Genomic DNA, 6,000 nt, shown 5'->3' on the forward strand with positions numbered 1-6,000 from the left:
ATTAAAGGTATGTGCCAGCATGCCTGCCTTTATACTTTTTCTTTTTTTGGTTTTTCGAGGCAGGGTTTCTCTGTATTGTTTTGGAGGCTGTCCTGGAACTCACTCTGTAGACCAGGCTGGCCTCGAACCCACAGAGATCTGCCTGCCTCTGCCTCCTGAGTGCTGGGATTAAAGGCATGTGCCACCAACGCCCAGCTATCCTTATTTTTCTACCTCATGTTTTGAGAAAGGGTTGATCTTACCCCAGGCTAGCCTAGAATTCATTATGTGGTCCTGGCTGACCTCAAATTTTGGGCAACCCTCTGTCTCAGCTTCTTGAGCACTGGAATTATAAGTGTAGGCTTCCTTGTTCAGCCCTGTCTAATTACAAGTGACTTTTACCTCCAATGCAAATGCCAACCTGCCCTCAAAAACAAACAAACAAATAAATAGGCGGAGGGCCAATGAGATAGCTCAGCAGATAAAGGTGCTTACCATGTAAGCCTGGCAAGCTACAGGAAGTAGGAAAGAACCAACACCAAAGTTGTCCTCTGACCTCCACACTTACACGGTTGCATGGTGGTCCATTTCTTTTACCCCAGCACTAGGGTGGGGAGGCAGAGGCAAGAAGATACCTGGAACTCATTGGCTAGCCCCCAGGTTCCGTAAGAGACCCTTGATTCAAAATGAAGGAAGAGATCTGTAGAGGGAGGTACCCAGTGTCAGTTTCTGGCCTTGTACACACACACACACACAGGAACACATGTGTATATACACCACACGGACAGCTGATGGACAGCTGCAGGGGTGTGCAGGGGTGGAATGTGAGAACCATACTGGAGGCCCAGAATTCAGTCCCTGTCCTCCAAAACTTGATGGAAAAATACTCTCCTTACTCCAAATTAAAAATCAAACTCTGTTGATTGGTTGTACATCCCTCAAATGATGACTAAGTTGTTGGCATAGAGAGCTATTTATTATACTTTGGCTTACAACATCTAAGTGACTGCTTAAAATTATGCAGTAAGACTTGTACACAAAGTACAGTGACCACCACACAGAGCCAAATGCATGCCCACCTCAATGTCATAATGCCTTTTCATTTTCTAGTTCAAAGTGTGGCTTCTCTTACTCAAGATTTCCCTTGTTTGAAACAGGGGGATGTGGTTGCTAACCAAGTCATGTGGCTGCAAATTCAAGAGACACAAACTACAAAAACTCAAGCCAGGAGTTGGCCATGCAGGATCCCAGCCCAGAAGGAACCTAGCTAGCACTCTGTCCTACCCAACCACCTAGCTGGGCAAATCCTTCCACAGATGTGGGGGTTCAGCTAAAGACAGGGAGGCCTAGTCTGCACAGTGTCTCCCCAGCCTGAAGAGACAAGGAAGCCAATCTTAAGGATCAAAAAGGTAAAGCAGCTAAGGGATGTTGGCGCACTTCTTTAATCCCAGCACTAGGGAGGCAGAGGCAAGTGGATCTCGTGAGTTCAAGACCATCCTGACCTACACAGTGAGTTCCAAGACAGCTAGGGCTTCACAGAGAAACTCTTGTCATGAAGAAAAAACAAAAAAATAATAATAAATTTTAAAAAGGTAAAGCAGATCCCAGGGAAAATGAGGGTTCTGGGTTCTATATGGGCAGCCTGGCACCCTCAGACCCTTGTATCTAGAGGCCACACCTAGCACAAAATAAGGATGGACAAGATAATGAAGGAGAGTGTTAGCCCCTGTCTAAAAGAAACCCAAGCCAGGCATGGCAGCTCATGCTAGGAATCCCAACAGTTGTAGGGTAGAGGGAGAAGGATCAGAAGTTCAAGGTTATCCTTGGCTACATAGTGAACTCAAGGCAAGCAAGAGCTACCTGAGAGGATGCCTCAAAAAAGCAACAACGACAAAACAGTCTGGAGAGCTGACTCAGTGGTTAGAGCAAAAGGATCTGGGTTCAACCCCAGCACCCGCGTGGTGGCTCAAAGTCCCAGGAGATCCTCTTCTGACCCCTTTGGACACTAGACATACATGTAGTACATATACATACATGCAGGCAAAACATTCATACACATAAAAAATTATAAATAAAAACAAACAACAACCATACCCAAGCAGTAGCTGAGCTACAGAGAACTTGGGACTATATTCTCTCCAAATTCAGGTTTTGTGTCCTTCCCCACAGCTCTCAACAGCCCAGCAACTCCATCACTGGAGGCATACACACGCAGCCATCCCATAATGCCTGCCTGACATCCTGAAGCACCAACACCCACACCCTCCAAGGAAGGCACAAGGCTGGCCACTCATCTCAAGGGGCCACCTAGGAACAGAGTGGCCCCCTGTAAAGGAACAAGAGCAGTGGTAAACAAACATGAGTGTGCTATGCCTGCTGAGTCTGCCCAGTTCATTTTTTTTGAAATAGGGCCTTAGGCTAGAAAGGTGACTCAGTGTTTAAGACCATGTATTGCTTCTTCCAGAGGATCCAAGTTTGATTCTTAGCATCCATATCAGACAATTTATAACTATCTGAAACTCCAGCTCCAGGGTGAGGCGCCCCCCCCAACACCTGTAGCCTCTGCAGGCACCTATACGCTCATGTACACACCTACACAAAGACACACACATAACTTAAAATTATAAGAGGGTATCCCTATGTATGTCCGACTAGACTTGAACTTAATTCTGCTGCATCAGTCTTCCTAATGCTGCAGGGTTTCAGTCTTAAATCTGCCTCACAGAGCCCGGCATGGTGGCACTGTAACTCCAGCACCTGGGAGGAGGAGGAAGGAGTGTCAGGAGTCCGAGGCTAGTTAGTCCCAGCGACCAGACCCAGTCTTTAAAAAAAAAATCACAAATATACACAAACAAAAACAAATCCCGGTACACACCAGCCTCCACGTAAAAGGTGCCTGGAATGAGCCCGACCAGGCATGGAAGAGGTCTCGAGTTTCTCTGAAAGGAGTTATCACAGGGCTCAGAACTTGATAGTAAGGTGGGTGGGGGGCACCCGAGGCACACTTTGAAAGTTCCCATTGAAAAAGACCCTTGTTCATTGACTTTGGTGGAGCAGTTACACTAATGCAAACAAGAGGAGCTTGTCTGGAAGCTGGTGGGGGAGGTGCTTCAACCGAGCCTTCTGCAGACTCTGGATTATGGGGTCTCCCACCCCCACGATGGATGGCTCTGCTTGCATGAGGTGTCCCCACTGCTGAACCTTGACAGGACACGAATGAACATTTGTGTGTTGCCTAGCCTACAGTCGAGTTTCCAACTGGCATATCACTAAGTGCACCCTGTTGACATAATTAAATTATGATTTAAAAAAAATCTGGGGATCCACAGGAGGTGAACATAGAGAAGCATCTTCACCCACCCTTAACAAGAACATAGCTTCTAGCACTTTCTGGCTCCAAAAATTACAGGCATGGTACTGCCAGGGTGTTCCCCAGGAGGGCAGTAGCAATTTGGGGTTGTCTGCCACCTACAATGATCACCAGTCTCTGTTACTCAATGCCAGGCCACTAAGCTGTCACAAACCACCTCTTGCTGGCTACCCAAAGCCGGGGCACCAGAGTCCTTAGGACAGTGAGAGGACATAGGGCAGGGTGACCGAGGCATTCCGCCTGCCTTCTGGATAACAGGTGAAATCAATGCAGCACCCTTAACACCAGCCCAAATACCTTCTGGGCTCCTTTACTGCACAACAGACCAGGGGCTGCAGCATGAAGGCCTCTCCTCCCCTGCAGCTCTGCAAGGCAGAGAAGGGGAAGAAGGGTTTACAGCTCCCTCAGCCCTTCCCCCACTCCCTCCTCTCCAATAAGCAAAGTTGGAGGGTGTTGAAAGCCAGCTAGCTACCTTGGAGATCACCCAGGCCAATCTCTGACCTGCTGTCACGATGCGGCGTAGCAGCTCTGCCAGGGAAGCCAGCGAGTCCTCCACAGCACTGGGTGCTGGCCCTGGGCAGCCTCCTCCAGTCCCAGGGGCTGAGGCAGGCCTCTTTCCCAGATAAATCACCCCCAGACACCTAACGAGCATGCCAAACCTTTCAGAGGAACCACTTCTCAGCAGCAGCCACAAGCGATCAGCGCCAATGTTACTGCCGGGTAGGATTTTCAAATGACCTACTTCCCCAACCTCTGCCCCAGAGCACTTGGTTTCCTCATTATGTTGGGGTCTCTTCCCACCTGGAGCCCACACAGCTCTAGGCCACAGTCACTGCCCCCCCCCCACCTCAGCAGCTTCTGCAAAGCCTTAATCAACTGGCTCTTCTCATGCTGGGTTCAGATCGAAGCAGCAAATTGAGGGTGGGTGTTGACATTTGTTTCAAGGCTGGTGGAGGTTCCCAGTTCCAGTGACCAGCCATGTGTCACTCTTAGTCAGTAAGGCAGCTCTCGAGCTTTTTAACTAATGCTTTCTTACTACAAGAGACAAAAATAATAACCGAGGAAAGGCTTCCACCACACCCTACCTGTCAGCCGTAGCAGAGCCAGCTACAGGCACGGGAGTGAGTGGGCTTAGAACACACTTCTCCCTGCAGGGGGGGTGACCCAGGTGTACTGAGGCCCACCCTCTGAGTTTCTGGGTCTAGAGACCACTGGAAACGATTGCTTCAACCGCTCATCTTGCAAATTCTGTTTGCCAGGCGCTCCTCTTTGAACACCCCAGTAACAAGGAGCTGCAAACCCCGGTGCGTGGTCAGCTAGGGTACCAGAAGCGGAGACTGGAGACAACTGTATCCCACTGGGAAAGCAAAACACCCAGACTCCTCAGGAGACCTAGCGCCTCTTCCCACCCATGGCCGGCCCCAACTTCTAAAATTATTACCAGTAACTAACCAGCAGGCTGTGCTCCCAACTTACACATACCTCCCCTGGAAAAGCTCTCCGCGGGAGTGTGCTCTCCAGGCGCCCATCTAGCGCAGCACACCTTGGAGAGGAATGGGTTAAGCTCGGGGGACTTGAGGATGGGTCTCAGGGTGAGGGACGGGGTGGGGGGGGAGGGCTTCTCCAAATCCGAGGCTCTGCACCTGGAGCGTAGTGCTCCCGTCTTCTCCAGGGACGAGGTGGGCTTCGGAAAATAAAAAGGTGGCCGCAAAGGGTCAGGCCACCGGCCAGCAGCGCTGCAAGCCAGCAACGTACGCTGGGGGGACAAGGGGATAGAGAGAGAGCGCGGTGGCCCAGGAGGATTCAAGGTGCGGGCCCCAGGCGGCGAACTCCCACAGAAGTTAGCAAGGGGCCGGGCAGAGGAGGGCGCAGCCCCCAGCGCCGGAGGCGGGAGGTGAGCTCTGGGCTGGCCCCGGGCCGGCGCGCTAGGGAGGCGTTCACCGCGGCCGCGGGGCCGAGGATGCAGGATGAGCAAGGAGGGCAGGTGCGGGCTGCAGCGCTGCGGCCGGGTGGGGGTGGGGGAAGACGCGGGGTGAGGTCGGGTCGCCGGTTCGAGGCCCGGGCCGCGCGGAAGGGGGCGGGGCGGCAGGTGCGGCCGCTCACCTGTCTCCTCCGGCCGGGGCCGCGGGGCTGGCGGGGCTGGCTGGCGGCTGGGGTGCGGGGGCCCCGGGCGCACCGGGGCGGCGGCGGCGGCGGGGCGTCCGGGCGGCGGCTGCGCCCTCGGCGGCGGCCGGCCGGGCGGGTCCGTCAGTCAGCGACTCGGGCACTGAGGGAGCGCTGCGAGGCTGCGGCCAGCGCGCGGGGGACAACGCCGCTTTATCGGGTCGGAAACAGCCGCTGCGCGCCGCTTCCGCTGACGCAGCGCCGGCCTGCGCCTCATGACTATGCAGCAGAGTCGGGGGCGGGGCCTGGGCCGCGTGCGCCCATTGGTCGGCAGCTGCCTGTGGGCCCCGCCCCCTTCGCGCGGGGCCGGGCCCCGCCCAGGACCGGGTGGTGGGCTCTGGAGGTGGCTTTTCCTGCCAGACACCCTCAGGCTCTTCAGGCCGCTGCCGGTTGGCACGCTGTGCTCACCTTCCGCCAACAGAGCTGCACCCCTCCTGAGAGCAAACGATGGTTTGCAACTGCCCCATCCTTACTCCTCCAGCCGTCGC

At 53.8% G+C, this 6,000-nt stretch overlaps 1 protein-coding gene across 2 annotated transcripts in view; it reads right to left on the minus strand.

The window, feature by feature from the left end:
• Slc45a4 (solute carrier family 45 member 4) overlaps nt 1–5,504 on the minus strand; it is a 75,403-nt gene extending 69,899 nt beyond the window's left edge. The window contains exon 1 of one of the 2 annotated variants that reach the window (XM_013124770.3): nt 5,453–5,504. The gene's annotated coding sequence lies outside the window, so the exon portion shown is untranslated. The remainder of the gene's footprint in view (nt 1–5,452) is intronic. The other variant, XM_040736256.1, reaches the window with a different exon arrangement.
• Nucleotides 5,505–6,000: the final 496 nt, after the last annotated feature.

Source organism: Mesocricetus auratus, unplaced genomic scaffold (genome assembly GCF_017639785.1).
Source record: "Mesocricetus auratus isolate SY011 unplaced genomic scaffold, BCM_Maur_2.0 Super-Scaffold_100055, whole genome shotgun sequence".
In the NCBI taxonomy this organism is placed as follows: Eukaryota; Metazoa; Chordata; class Mammalia; order Rodentia; family Cricetidae; genus Mesocricetus; species Mesocricetus auratus.